The sequence below is a fragment of the Giraffa tippelskirchi genome, chromosome 10 (assembly GCF_054371585.1).
Source record: "Giraffa tippelskirchi isolate mGirTip1 chromosome 10, T2T-mGirTip1v1.2.pri, whole genome shotgun sequence".
Classification (NCBI taxonomy): Eukaryota; Metazoa; Chordata; class Mammalia; order Artiodactyla; family Giraffidae; genus Giraffa; species Giraffa tippelskirchi.
Genome location: NC_137284.1, coordinates 18,566,806 through 18,581,764, shown reverse-complemented (window position 1 = coordinate 18,581,764; position 14,959 = coordinate 18,566,806). Strand labels below are relative to the sequence as shown.

At 42.6% G+C, this 14,959-nt stretch overlaps 1 long non-coding RNA gene across 1 annotated transcript in view; it reads left to right on the top strand.

Moving 5' to 3' along the window:
- The window catches only part of LOC145522321 (uncharacterized), a 174,419-nt gene that overhangs the window by 8,703 nt on the left and 150,757 nt on the right, over positions 1-14,959 (top strand). Inside the window, exon 3 of the long non-coding RNA XR_014065983.1 lies at positions 12,631-12,734. This is a non-coding gene — a long non-coding RNA (uncharacterized LOC145522321). The remainder of the gene's footprint in view (positions 1-12,630; positions 12,735-14,959) is intronic.

Genomic DNA, 14,959 nt, shown 5'->3' with positions numbered 1-14,959 from the left:
AAAAAAAAAAAAAGTGACATATTTCCCCTGTCGTAGAAGGACCTAAAAGGCTCTTTTCTGGTTTTCAGATTCTGGTCACACGGCCAAAACCTTTTCTTATCTGCTTTTGTATATATATACATATATATTTTTAACATTTCATGATTAGGTTTGATCTTCTTAAAGGCTTTGATTAAATAGTCCTTGCACTTTCCGATGCGCAAGTTCATCATTTTCTATGGGAAGATGTCTCGTAGAGACTTTAGAATGCAAATGTTATTTTCGCCCTCCAGCCATAATGGGCTTTTCAGCCTCGACATTATTATTATTACTATTTTATTTTTGACAGAGAGACAGTGGGGGAACGCCCCTCCCCGCCCGGTCGGGCCCTCCAGGCTCCCCTCTGCAACCCTCAGGCGAGAGGCCAGGGTGGGGCAGGGGGTCCCACTCCACCTCCGTTTCTTGGTTTGACCCACGGGCTCGTTAATGGAAGAACCGCGGCCGCAAGTTCACGGGAAGGAGTGTGACCTCCCTGTTGGAGGCCATCAGCTGCCCCACCCGGAAGATCTAGGGGCTCTAACTGCATCTCTCAGGGGCCATCAGCATTTCCATGATGTGCCTTTGTCCTTGTGCTGTCTGGGCTGGAGGACTTCAGGGAGGATCAAGTCTTGAGAGCAGAACCAGAGTCTCAAAAACTAAACCACCGAAGTCTTCCTCCAGTTGAGGTCATGTTCTCTAGAGGGACCCACACATCCCAAATGGTTTATCTGTAGCATTGCCAAAAGGGCCACAACACCTTCCATCTAGAATGTCCTGAGATGCGAAATGTGGGGATTTCAGCTGCATTTGTAGTCGCTGCCTGGCTCTCCCCATGGGCAGCATTCCCCTCCTTTCATATGTGTAGCGATTTATTTCCTGACCTCGAAGTGTTAGATCCTCAAGAAGAAAGGCTCCATCTCCCACTTGCCACAGTGTGTCTATTGCACTCAGAACGTTCAAGTCACACAGTAGGGACTTAATCTGTGTTTATCAATCAGAGCCTAGTGTATTAAGGAAAATGAGTCTCTCAGTGCTTGGAGTCCCAAGGTTCCTCAGTGGGGCTGGGCTTGATCTAGTCTTTAGAGTGAAGACCCCTCTCCTGGGGTCAGCAAGAGAGCACCCCACACCCCACGTCATCTCTGACCAAGGTTCTCTGAGGTTCAGCCCAGGCTAGTCGCTTTTGGAGCGGATGTTCAATGCATGCAAAGTAGGCATCAGGGCTTTTCACCTGCACCAGGGAGCCATGAGGCTGTGTGAGCATGTGTCTAGGAAGCACTTAGCACCTTTCACACACACACACACACACACACACATGCACACGTACACAGCAGCAAGCTATTCTTATCCCCACCTCTTGGGCTTGCTAGAATGGAAGTTTTACCAGCTCTTTCTGGCACTTCTTCCTGGAAATAGTCTCAGGATCTGCTTCCTACCCATTATCCAGCTTGCAGCTTCCGATTCCCCTACCCAAAGTCAGAAAGCAGGAGTCAGAAATAACGGGAATGAGGGGTCAGAAGGGAAGGTTAGCTGGGCTTCACTGACCCTCAGATAATTAAGAGACCCAAGCAGGAGGGATTATTTATTGTTCTGGACTCCATCAAAGGCCAGGCTACTTTTTTTTTCTTTCTGTCAGCCTCCACTGTGGTTGAATAAAAGGGCATATTGTTCCTTTCTTTGCAGCTACAGCCCCCAAAGAGAGGCTGACTCAGTTGTAATGGGAGAAAACTAATGACTGGGCAAGTCTATTCCTCTGATTTCTCTGATGGCCATGAGCCCTTTGGGCCTTTGAACCTTATCTCTCATCCTTGTTCCCAGGTTCACACTGCGGTGAGGCTCCCCAGACCTGTATGACACTTGATTTCCTGAGCTATGAGCCTACATGATCAATGATGGGGCACCTGCAAGACACGTGCCTGACTGATGAGGTTCCTTGTTTTCCTAGGTTTTTCCTGATGTGGAGTTCAGATTTTACTCGGGATTCCGAGAAGGTGACAAATATAGATTTACCAACTTTTATGCTTATAAAGTACATATCATCTAGCATGACAGACTCTGAGGGAGTCCAATTCCCAGTCTGTGTTTTGTGAGTGTGTATGTACGTGTGTGAGGGCTTCCCTGGGGGCTCAGCTGTGAAGAATCCACCTGCCAATATAGGAGACTCGGGTTCAATCCTTGGCTTGGGAAGATCCCCTGCAGGAGGAAATGGGAACCCACTCCAGTATTCCTGCCTGGAAAATTCCATGGACAGAGGAGCCTGGTGGGCTACATTCCATGGACTCACAAAGAGTCGGACATGACTTACCAGTTAAATAATGACAACAAGCATATGTGCGTATGTGAAAGAGAGACACATTAGACTGACTGCTGCTTTGAAGCCATGCAGTGCCATGGCCTTTTATCCTGGCCTGTGTCTCAAAACACATTTCAGCTGTTGAGAGAAGCACAACTTGAAAAGGTGTACTCTTGAAATGCTGACTGTATACCAGACAGGCAGTCAGCCCCATACAATTAACAAAGGAAATGGCCCCTCCCTGCTTTCCCTACTGTTCTTATTTTTCCCCAAACTATTTCTTTCCTTCCAGAGAAAAAGGAAATGTGCAGAGAAGCAATTAATTATAATTATATATGTGCTGGAATATGAGAGAACTAGTCACAAAGAACTTTCAAGTCCCAAAATTGTCTAATAAAAACTACTCAACACGTCATAATTCGGGGAGGAAGTTAAATTTTTGTAGAGTTTGGTGATAAGAAAAATTTGCTAAAAGCTAGTGCTTCTTAATCACTAGACTGTCACTTTGCAAAGTAATTGTGGAATTAGGAACAATTATGCTCTAAAGAAGGAAAAAGAAACAATCTGCCTTATGATATTTTAAAATAGAATTATGAATCTGGTTTGTCCCATAAATCAAAAAGAAGCAAAGCATGAATTTGCAGGGGACATAATATCCTGGGGTCTTAGAAACTTAGTTTAAGTTTCCAGTGATGGGACCTGCTTACTGAGCTATGGGTAGTTGTGGGCAGCTCTGTCATCTGAGAGAATAAGGGAAACCTGGTATGTGGGAATACAGAGGACATGGGTCTTTGGCATAGGGTGACCCTTCTTCCAGGCAGTGGTGTGGTACCACTAATAACCATGAATGTGTATTGTATAGTGAGTCACTCTGTTGGAACATTCTTCTGGCAAAACTTCCATATCCCTGCCAGTTAAATGTCACTATAATCATCCCCAGCCTATCAAAGATAATGAGTGAGAGTATTATTGATTTTTGAGAGGAACAGAACCAATAGGATTTATGTGTGTGTGTGTGTGTGTGTGTGTGTGTGTGTTAGTTGCTCAGTCATGTCTGACTCTTTGTGACCCCATGGACTGTAGCCCTCCAGGCTCCTCTGTCCATGGAATGCTCCAGGCAGGTATACTGGAGTGGGTTGCCATTTGCTTCTGCAGAGGATCTTCCTAACCCAGGGATTGAACCCATGTCTCCTGGATTTGTAGGCGTATTCTTTACCACTGAGCCACCAGGGAAGCCCATATATATATAACTAATTTCAACACATAATCATAAGGAGAATTATGTGATTTGTGACAGCACACCAAGAGTAGAAACACACCTGTTTTTATAAGTAAAGCAGTGAACAAGCTTCTCTATGTCCTAGGTATAGTCAGCATATTAAAAAACAGAGATATCATTTTGCCAACAAAGGTCAGTATAGTCAAAGCTATGGTTTTTCCAGTAGTCATGTATGGATGTAAGAGTTGGACCATAAAGAAGACTGTGCGCCAAAGAATTGATGCTTTCAAGCTGCGGTGCTGGAGAAATTCCTTGGACTGCAAAGAGATCAAACCAGTCCATCCTAAAGGAAATCAATCCTGAATATTCATTGGAAGGACTGATGCTGAAGCTGAAGCTCTAATACTTTGGTCACTTCATGCAAAGAGCTGACTTACTAAGACCTTGATGCTGGGAAAAATTGAAGGCAAAAGGAGAAGGTAGTGACAGAAGATGAGATGGTTAGGTAGCATCACTACTCAATGGACATGAATTTGAGCAAACTCTAGGAGGTAGTGGAGGACAGAGGAGACTGGTATGCTGCAGTCCATGGGGTCACAAAGAGTTGGACATGACTTAGTGACTGAACAATAACAAATAGTAATGTTTTATACAACAGAACCAATAAGATAAATATATAAAATACTGAATATCACATATGTAACTATAAGAATAAATTTATTATAGGAATTGGCTCACCTAGTTATGGAGGCAGAGAAGTCCCACAACCTGCTTTTTGCAAACTGGAGAATGAGGAAATCTGGTCATATGATTAGAACCAAGGGAACCCTGGTGTCAGGTCCCCAAATCCAAAGGCCTGAGAATATGGAGCTCTGTGTTCAAGGGCAGAAGAAGATGGTCATCCCAACCCAGGAAGAGGGAGAGGAAATTCACCTTCCACTGAGTTTTTGTTTTATCAGGCCCTCAGTGGATTAGATGATGCCCACACTGGGGAGGGCAGGTCTTTACCTGGTAAACTGATTTAAATGTTAATCTCTTCTTGAAACACCTTCCCAGGTGCACCCAGAACTCTCACCAGCTGTCTGGGCATCCTCATCCCAGGCAAGTTGACATGTGAGATGAGCTGTCACAATGAGCTATAGTCAGAAGAGTGCTGGAAGTCACTCTGAGGGTCTCTGCATACAGAGAGAAAAAGTCCAATTTTTTTCTTATCCTGTGAAAATGACTTAACAGATATGATGGGGACTCTGCCTAAAAAAAAAATTTTGTCCCCAATAATTCCAACCACTATGGAGTGAAAAATCAGGGCAATTTAGAAAAGTGATTCTACCTCATTCACACTAGGATATTGTTTCCAGAAATCTTCTGAAAGCATGGTCCTGACTCTTGGTAGTGAAAGTGGAGAGGCTTAGAATGATAATCTGGCTGGCAGACAACTACGGGTTAAAAAGTGGACAGTTAGCCCATTGACTGAAGACCTGGCAGGAAATAAAGAGACAAAAACTACAGGCATTAAGAGAATAATAGCTGAATAGTAATAATAATACATTATGTCAACAGCAGTGACAAAAGAAACACATTGTATTTATGGAGCTAAGTAAAAGGCAGATCCAGGTCCCACGTTTTGACTCCGAACAACCTTCTCAGTTGGATTTTGCTTCTTCCTAAGGGTTATTTTGGAAAGAGCTATTATTATCCGTGATTTATCACGCTGCACTAGGAGGAACTCATCCTTTCCACAGAGACGATTATTGAATTCTCACTGGAGGTTCTTAAAGGAACCGAGACTTGTTCCAGGGATTCAAGTGGGAAAGATGCTTCAGTGGAGTGCAGGGGCTCTGCCATCATTGGATCTAGTGTCACAGGCACCATATACCCTTCCTTCTGCTGTGATGGCTCAGATTCCCACTCATTAAATGTACTCTTCAATCCCTACATTATGATAAAAGGGCAAAAGAGGAATTCATACCTGTGGAGGGTCTCTTCAACAGGTACCCAGAATCCCAAGGAGTCATAGGTTGCAGTAAGCTTGAAAGCTTCATTTAAATGGAAAGTTAGTCAAAGCCATGACCCAGAAAGACAAGAGTCTGGAAAATTCTGGAGGCAGAGTCTGCACTGGAGTAGGAAGGCACTTGAATGAACCCAGTGGTGCAGCTGTGTTTGGATGGAGGTCATCAGAGGTTTAGAAAAAGACAGAAGTCATTGTTAGCATTAGGAAAGAGCTCTTAGAATCTGGAGGATCAAAAATGCAGTATTAGGTCGAAGTAATAACTGTGAAAATAAACAATGATAAATATCATATTAAATCTAAAGCACCACGTTAGTAGATAATAGCAAGAATGAGAGCTAATAGCCAGCCTTTAATATAAGCCAATTTATTATTTGAAACATTTATTAAGATTTAACAATAGCCAAATAATTTTTCGTTAAACAGCTGTTAGACTGAAGCCCTGTATACGTTAAGCAACTGATATTTATCATTCGGATTTTATCGCATTATATCCAAAGGGGTATACGTACATTCAAAACAAACCTGGATATTCAAAATAACCTGAAGAGAATTCCCTGGTGGTCCAGTGGTTAAGACTCTGTGCTTCCACTGCAGGACGTGCAGGTTCAATTCCTGGTCAGGGAACTGAGATCTCACATACTGGGCAGTACAGCCAAAAGAGAGTTGAAATCAATACATGACTTAAAAAATAAAATAAATTGTAGTTCATTTTTGCCAAGTGTAGATGTGTAAAGATTATTGAGTCTGACAGCTGGGTAGCCAGACAGTCGGGTGGACTTGTCTAATTAGGCACAATTGCTGATAAATCAATTCTTTCCTTTTCTAGGACAATTAGAATTTGTGTGTGTATGTGTGTGTTTTAAATTCTAATTGGATTTTGCACATTGTTCTGCAACCAAGTTAATTCTTTGAAGCCTTTTTAGATCATGCACATTTTCCATAAAATACAAAAGGGTTATTACTGTTATATCAGTCATGCAAATAATCCAAGATCCATCTACTCACATAATTCAGTCATAAACTGCATATAATTGCTCTACAGTGCCTTCAGTCTGGTTTACTATACTGGACCCCAAGGGCTTTTAATTATTTGCCCAATATTTTCTTACTAATACTATTTATCTCCCAAAGAATGCCCTGTTTTTCATCTTTACCTGTTCCAGTCCTTCCTGATCTTCAAATGCAGCTCAAAGGTCACTTCCCTGATCTTTCTTATTGGGATGAGGTCTCTTAAATACTTGAATTTCTTTCACTCTGCCTAGCACAGTTCTTTGCACAGGGACAGTAAATGATAGATTTTTGGACTAAATGAGAATTTGAATACCACCAGTTCCCTGAGGACAGGTACTCTGGGTTCCCTGGGAGAAGTAACTGGAGACCACACAGCCCTGAAGGAAGCACAGATATGTGTGTGGCCAAATTAACGCAGGAGTGGGTGGTTCACTCACTCAGAGATGGGAGGATGTTGTATTCATCTTTCTTCCCCAAATATGCGATTTGATTGGCCGTTGTTGCCTGGGGGAAATATTTTTATTTTCTGATTTGCAAATTTTAATCTCCAACAACTAAGGAGGCAAATACCTACCTCTCACAGCATGGGATGGCAAAGGTCTCCATCAGATAGCAGAGCACAGGCTCTGTGCACAGGTGTTCACCAGAGAAGGCGGTGGGGGGGCGCCCTTCCAGGGGTGGATACAGGCCAGGAGACCTAGGGAGCCTGTTCCTCCCCAAGCAATTAAACTCACAACATCACAGGCTGTACGTTGGCCAGTTAGTCTGCAAGATAGCAGAGGCCCCGGACTTCAATTGCCCTGGAGGCCTGTTTGTGGACTGTGTGGGGAGCAATTTTAAACTTGGTTTCAAGTTTGCAGAACCTCGGATTCTAAGTCAGTGGATACTGGCAGCCATATGGGTCACGGAAAAGAAATGCACATTGGCTTTCAGCTCTATGTCCTAGTCAGTTTCACCCAGCAATCACCTTTTAGGAGATTAGAATCGTTTGTCATTATCTGGTCACATCCGGTGTCGCTGTTCCTGCCGGCAAGGTCTTCTGTTGTGAGAATTTACATACCTGTCCATTAGCAACTCACCCATGTTCTCACAGTTCACACAGTGCTGAGAATCACATAAGCTGAGTTCAGTCTTGTAAATTTAATGTGTGCAACTTGACCATTTAAGACTATGAAAAGACGTCACTCAATATGGTGAAACATACAAAGGCTGGTCAAATCACCCTGATTTTTTCTCAAATGTTTCAGCCCTTTAGTCATTGCCTCCTTAGTTTAGAACATACTGCTTCTTGCTGAAATTAATGAGATAACCTTTGCCTGGTCTCCCTACCTCTTACCTTTCCCCACTCCAATGCAGGCTTCACATTTTGCCAGAATATTCTTCTGGGAGTACAGATCCATCCCAGCTCCATCACTTCCAATGACTCTTTGCTGTGGTTTTTGTGCTACCTCCTCCCAATCTCTCTAATTGTGTCCCTTGCATAACACTTTATGAGCAAATTCAGTGAGTTCAATTCAGTCACTCAGTCATGTCCGACTTTGCAACCCCATGAACCGCAGCACGCCAGGCCTCCCTGTCCATCACCAACTCCCAGAGTCCACCCAAACCCATGTCCATTGAGTAGGTGATGCCATCCAACCATCTAATCCTCTGCCGTTCCCTTCTCCTCTTGTCCTCAATCTTTCCCAGCATCAGGGTCTTTTCAAATGAGTCAGCTGTTCACATCATTCATTGAAGCCAGTCCATTACTCCACACTTTTGACCTCACTTGTTTCCTAGTTTGGCCTAGTCTTATCACCTAGGGTTCTCTTATCTGTGTGTCCTTCATACAACATTTGATCTAGCCCCTAAGGACCATCATGAACCAAACCTCCCCTGGAAGCCTTTCCAGTTTCATGTCACTAACTAGGACACCTTCTCTCTCTCTTCAGCTTTTATACCATGTTGAAGTCACTTAGTCTGTCTTAGAGTCACTTATGTATTAATTGTAGGTGTCTAATTTTCTAATCCATGATTCCCATCTATATCTTCCAGGAACGCTAGACCCATGACTCTTGACAGAAGTGAAAAATTCTATGGCTGAGTAATTTTAGAAAGTGCTACTGACTATTTTTTTCCTCCAAGAGCTTTGTATAGAGAATCAGCTTTATAAAGGTTCTGAGAAGTCAAGAAACCCACTTAACCTAAAGCCTATGAAATTGATTTGTCCATGGAACAGGTTTTTCATATAACATCTACTAACTAGTATTCCAAGAAAACAATTCATTTTGGGAAATTCACTCTGGCTTATTACAAACTTTCTTCTTTTAAAAGGAGTAAAGTTCTTTTTAGTCTTATAGTCTGCATTTCGTCTTTCTTAAAATTAGCTCTTTCTTTTTTATTTTTGGTTGCACTGGGTCTTCGTTGCTGTGGGAGGGCTTTCTCTAGTTGCAAAGCACAGGCTCTATAGCGTGTGGACTTCAGTAGTTGTGGCCCTTGGGCTCAGCAGTTGTGGCACCCAGGCTTCGTTGCTCCATGGCATGTGAAATCTTTCCAGACCAGGGATCGAACCTGTGTCCCCTGCATTAGCAGCCAGATTCCCACCCACTCTGCCACCAGGGAACTCCTATTATAAGCTTTTATATAGTAGAGAATCTCTCTGATCTTTGATTCCCTTATAGTATCAAGCAAAATGCCTATATGTAGCAGGTGCTCAATAAATATAAGTTGAAATAAATTTTATTGATACTGGAAACTATTGGGGCTCCTGAGGAATATTTTGCAATTCCTGTTTTATAATTCATTGATGTGCCAGCTTGAGCAAGTCATTTTCCATTTCTGTTCTTAATTCCGTGGTGTATTTCCCCACTTATAAAATAGTTTTAATATTATAATAGTTATAATGATGTACTGTTAAAAGTCATGAGAAGATTGGTGCAAAGGAATAACATGAGCTGCTAAGTAAAGCTTCACGTGGTACATCACATTTCACTGAGATGACCCAGTTATCTTTTTTTTTTTTCTGGTTTAGTGGAAAGGGAGTAACTACTGTCTACAAAGCAATTAGGATGGACCAGACAACACACTGGACATTTTAGAGGTATTATTCAGTTCTGTTTTCATAGAAACCTCAAGGGATAGGCATTGTCATTCTTATTTCATAAATGAGGAAATTGAGGCTCAGCATCGCAGGTTTAGTAGGAAGAAAAACCCTTGGATGTCCAAAGCCCATTTTCTTTTTATTTTAATTTATTTTTGTCTGCATTGGGTCTTCATAGGCGCATGAAGGCTTTCTCTAGTTTCAGCGAGCAGGGGCTACTCTCTAGTTGCAACGTGTGGGTCTCTCATTTCAGTGGCTTCTCGTTCGTTGCAGAGCGTGAGTTCTAGGGTTCAGAGGCTTCAGTGATTGCGGCACTTGGGCTTTAGTAGTTGTGGCTCATGGGCTCTGGAGTGCAGACTCAGTGGTCGTGGTGCACAGGCTTAGTTGCTCCACAGGATGTAGGATCCTCCTGGACCAGGGATCAAACTGCCGTCCCTTGCATTGCAAGGTGGACTCTTAACCACTGGACCACCAGGGAAGTCCGGCCCGCTTTCTTAACCACCCTGCTGGACTCCATCCCTGCGCTGAGCTGGCCACCTGATGCACAGCTCTGCTCTGTCCTCACTCTCTCCTGTCACTTTAACCCTCATTCTGAACCTATTTCCCACTTCAGTGCTGAAGTATGGTCTGTTGGTGTGGACACTCTTCAGCTCTAAACTGTTCAGGGACCAAGTTCCTCTTCTCCATCTAGTTACTGACTGGTTGTGAGGTAGTGAGTGGAGGAAAACATAGCCTGGGCTTTTGTCATTTAAACTCTGGTGAATTCTAGAGCCTGGAATAATCAGAAATCTTTACATTTATACACAAGGTGGGTCTAGGTTTTACAACATCTGAAGTGTATACAATTTGGAGGACTCTTTAAAAAGAATGCAAAATTCCAGTCATAAAATCAGTTTTAGGAACTAGGAATAGGATCTTACAAATGAGGAGCGCTGAAGTTTAAGATTTATTAGCTTCTCTATCTATTTATCTCTCTCTGATTTGCCAGATTATATAATCTCTCTGCTTGGAATAGAGCTAAACCATTTTAGACGTGGATGGCGGACATGTGAGAAGATAAGGAAGAAGACATTGTGGCTGTATTAAGAACTGGTGGTCTTGTCTCAGCCTCCCGTATTTGTGACAGTGAAACTTGGCATCACAATCAGAAATCCAGAAACTTCACCTCCTATGTCATCTTTACAGAGCAATTTTGTTTCACGGGAGAGGCGCTGGAGGTGGCTTTCCATGCCCCACCTGTAGGGAGACACCTATGGAAGATGATCCACAGCCTGGAAGAAACCTGTGGCTTCTTCAGGGGCATCTCTGAGATACCATACTGTCACTTCCCAGGTTGTTTCCCCATTGCCACCAATGCCCACGTACCAAGAAAGATACCCATCCTGAGACACAACTCTCCTTTCAAGAACTGAAGCTCTAGTGGTGACTCCCACTAGAGAGCTCTCAAAAGCAGACATCTTCCCATACTGGTTTTGCCCAGCCCTCTTTTAAATCTCTATGACCTTTCCAAAAGTCATGGAAATGTTACAGAAGATGGATCAGATATAACCAGAGGGTAAAAACAACCATTTCTGCTTCAGCGAACTTTGTGGCAATTTTGAGTTACTTCTCTCCTTTCACCTCTATTACCCCAGTTTTCATAAAGCATGAGGTCTGCAGGCTTGACATGGATTCTACAGACCTTTATTCATATTTGTAGGATTGCTTAATATTAAAAGAGGAGAAATAAAGAGATTGACATGGAGATTGTAGGCTCATAAAACATTCAAGGGAACTTGGAGATTGTCTGGTTCACCCTTCATTGTACTTTATTTTTAAAAATTTTATTTGATTGCTTTTATGCTAAAAAGATGTAAGTTCAATCTGGCCATATTCCAAAACGTCAGAAAAAGGAGAAAATAAAAAGAAAATCATCCATCATCCTAGTGTCGTCTTATAGCCTATGTTATCAATTGCCACATGCATATTTTGCCAACTTACAACCGTAGTGTACAGATAAGGTTGTTTCATTTTATTTTTATTTCTAAACTTAACAAGACAGATGAGGTCACGGAGGCTCTATCTCTGACAACTCTATCATATTCACCATTTACAGTATTTTTTTTTATATACTAACTAACAATTGCTGTTGTTCAGTCACCCAGTCATGTCCGACTCTTTGCGATCCCATGGACTGCAGCATGCCAGAATAGTATCTCAATTTCTATTATTCAACCAAGAATAAGTATCTCAATTTCTGTTATTCATGACAACTCTATCATACTCACCCTTTACAGTACTTATTGTTGATACTAACCAAGAACAAGCATCTCAATTTCTGTTATTTCTCTCCAGAGGTTTCCTCTACTGTAGTTGTTTGAATACAGTAGTTGTTGAAACAGTATGGCCTTGGACAAATGACTTAGACTAGCTTGATTCTGTTTCCCCATCTGTAAAATGGGGAGAGCATAGGGCTGGAGTAAGAGCAATTGATAGAACTCAGGTCAACACATCCAGTGGATTTATCCCATTTCCCAGGCTCTCTGACTTCCAGTTGGGTTTGGTCTCTGTTGGACAGAACACAGTCAACTTTGCTCTTATTGGGGCGCCCTGGGGAGACAGAGGGAGGCAGGGAGAGTGAGCATCAATCCCTCGGGCTCGCTTCCTCTCAGGCAGTCTGTGTTAACTGCTGTGTTTCTTGATCAGAGACGACTGAGGAACTCTTTCTCACTGTTTCTTCCCCTCTCATTCCTTCGGGCCTAGGAAAGATAGAAACTTAGCTGCTAGTGAGCCCCAGGTTACTGTACTATCCCTTGTGGTTCCCCAACACCCACATGTTATAAACAGTCCCTTGGTAAATAAACCCTCCTGGAATTTTCCTATTTTGAGTACACCATCTGTTTCCTGTTGGGACCCTGACAGATACAACATGTTAGTATGACTTCATCCCCCTTTCAGTAAAAAATGAAATTGCAGAACTTTAAAAGACATAAAGTGTTGATGGTCTAATTTAACTCTTGCAGGATTTGGTGATAAAGTTCCTCCGAGGACACAAAGCTGCTGAGGATGGTGTCTCCATACACAACAGCCACCACAGCATTTCCTGTGATCCAGGTCTGAGTTGAAGGCAAGTGTTATACCGTGTATTATACTGATTTTATCCTCATAGAAAGTCTACAGCGTAGATACTAGTATTATTTACATTTTGTGGATGAGTCGGCTGAGACAGCAAACTTGCTCCATCAGCAAGTTGTGAAACTAACTTCCAGCTCCAAGACTGCTTTCAACCATTCACCAGTGGTTTTCAAGGTGGGCTCCAGGCCGGCAATGCCAGCTCCATCTGGGAACTTGTGAGACAGGCACATTCTCAGGCCCTGCCGAAAGCCTACTGAAGCAGAAACCCCGGGCTTCGGGTCAGTCCTCTGTGTTTCAGGAACCCCTCCAGGTGATCTGAAGTTTGCTAACGTCTGAGAACCACTTCAGTACACAGACTCACCTGCCAGGGATTCATGGCTCCTCCCTCTCTCCTAGGTTATTTTAACGTCATTTGGAGAGCCTAGAATAACACTCAGGATGCCACATATTGATAAAGACACTACAAATAACCACATCTGTGCCACTCTTTAGAAGTGACAAAATGCTGTGACACCCGTTGTCTTAGGAGGCAGGGTAGCCTATGGCTAAGTGAATGGGCTCTGAGCTATTCTAGCTGGGGGACCCTCTCTGTTCTCTCACCCGAGAGTTTCTAATCTCTGTACACCTCAGCTTCCTCATCTGGAAAATGAAGATAATAACGGTGTGTGCCTTCTGAGAGCATTAAATAAGAAACTCACATAAAACGCAGTGCTTGATGTATAGTAAGCACTCCATAAATGTCAGTTATTACTCTTTCCATAAACATCCGAAGAAGTGGGGATTATTATCCTCATTTTATTTAAAATTTTTCTTTTTTAAAACATTTGTTTTATTGAAGTATAGTTGGTTTATAGTGTTGTGTTAATTTCTGCTGTACAGCAAAGTGATTCATTTATGCATATAAGTCCATTCCTTTTCATATTAGTTTCTATTATGGTTCATCGAGGGTACTGAATGTAGTTTCCTGTGTGGTACAGTAGGGCCTTGTGATTTATCCATCCTATATATATTTTGCAATTACTAATCCCAAACTATCCTTGTTTTCTAAGTGAGGAAATACCAACTAGTTCAGGAACATCTACTTGTGAAAACCAGGGCTGGGATTCAGTCAGATCATTTGATTTAAGATCCCCATTCTAGGGACTTCCCTGGCAGTACAGTGGTTAAGACTTCACCTCACAATGCAGAGGCTGTGGGTGTGATCCCTAGTCAGGGAGCCAAGATCCCATATATCTTGCTGCCAAAAAACCAAAACATAAAACTGAAATGATACTGTAACAAATTCAATAAAAACTTAAAAACTGGTCCACATCAAATGAATAAGTAGATAAAATGAAATTCCCATTCTATTTCTACCCTCTTTTCAAAGCTGCCTTGGGAAATCCAGTTTACTGGTGAATAATGACTGAAGTGACTTAGCACGCATGCAATGAATCTGAAAGGTACTACTGACTTACTGATATGCCCAAGAATACTTGCGGTCTACATTTCATTCTTCAACCTGCATGAACAGTGTTCGCCTGTGAGCTAGTGAGTCTGAGCTCAGATGGTGAGAACCCCACTCCCCACTCTCCAGACTAGGCTGCCTCCTGCCCTCTGAGGCTGGTAGACACTGACTGTCCTGTTGGAACTTGCTCCTTTTTCCAACCTGTCCTGTGCTCTATGATGACTTTTTTTTTTTTTTTTTTTAACAGCACATCTTTCCTGGTGGCTTTCCAGGTGGCTCAGATGGTAAAGAATCCACCTGCAGTGCAGGAGACAGGTTCAATCACTAAGTCGGGAAGATCCCCTGGAGAAGGAAATGGCAATCCACTCCAGTTATTCTTGTCTGGAGAATCCCACAGACAGAGAATCCTGGGGGCTATAGTCCATGGGATCACAAAAGAGTCGGACACGACTGAGCAACTAGCACTTTCAGTTTTTCACTTTACTTCCCTTCTAATAGAGAAAGTGCAGAGTTAGAATAAAGAGTAACAGAGGAAAGGGTTTGCTCACTTACAGCAATCCCGCATCTCCCTGGATATTTAGCCCCCAAGAGACTTTCAGAACCATCGAGAAGGCATCAACCAGGAATGTAAAAGTTAATAACTTCCTTCTTTGAAAGCAAAACCTCTCCAAACCTATCACATGCATTTTTCCTTGTGGAGGATTAACAGCCTGACAAGGTTGAACTTTGAAAGAAAAGCTATTTGTGACTTATGGGGAGCTGGGGAAAAA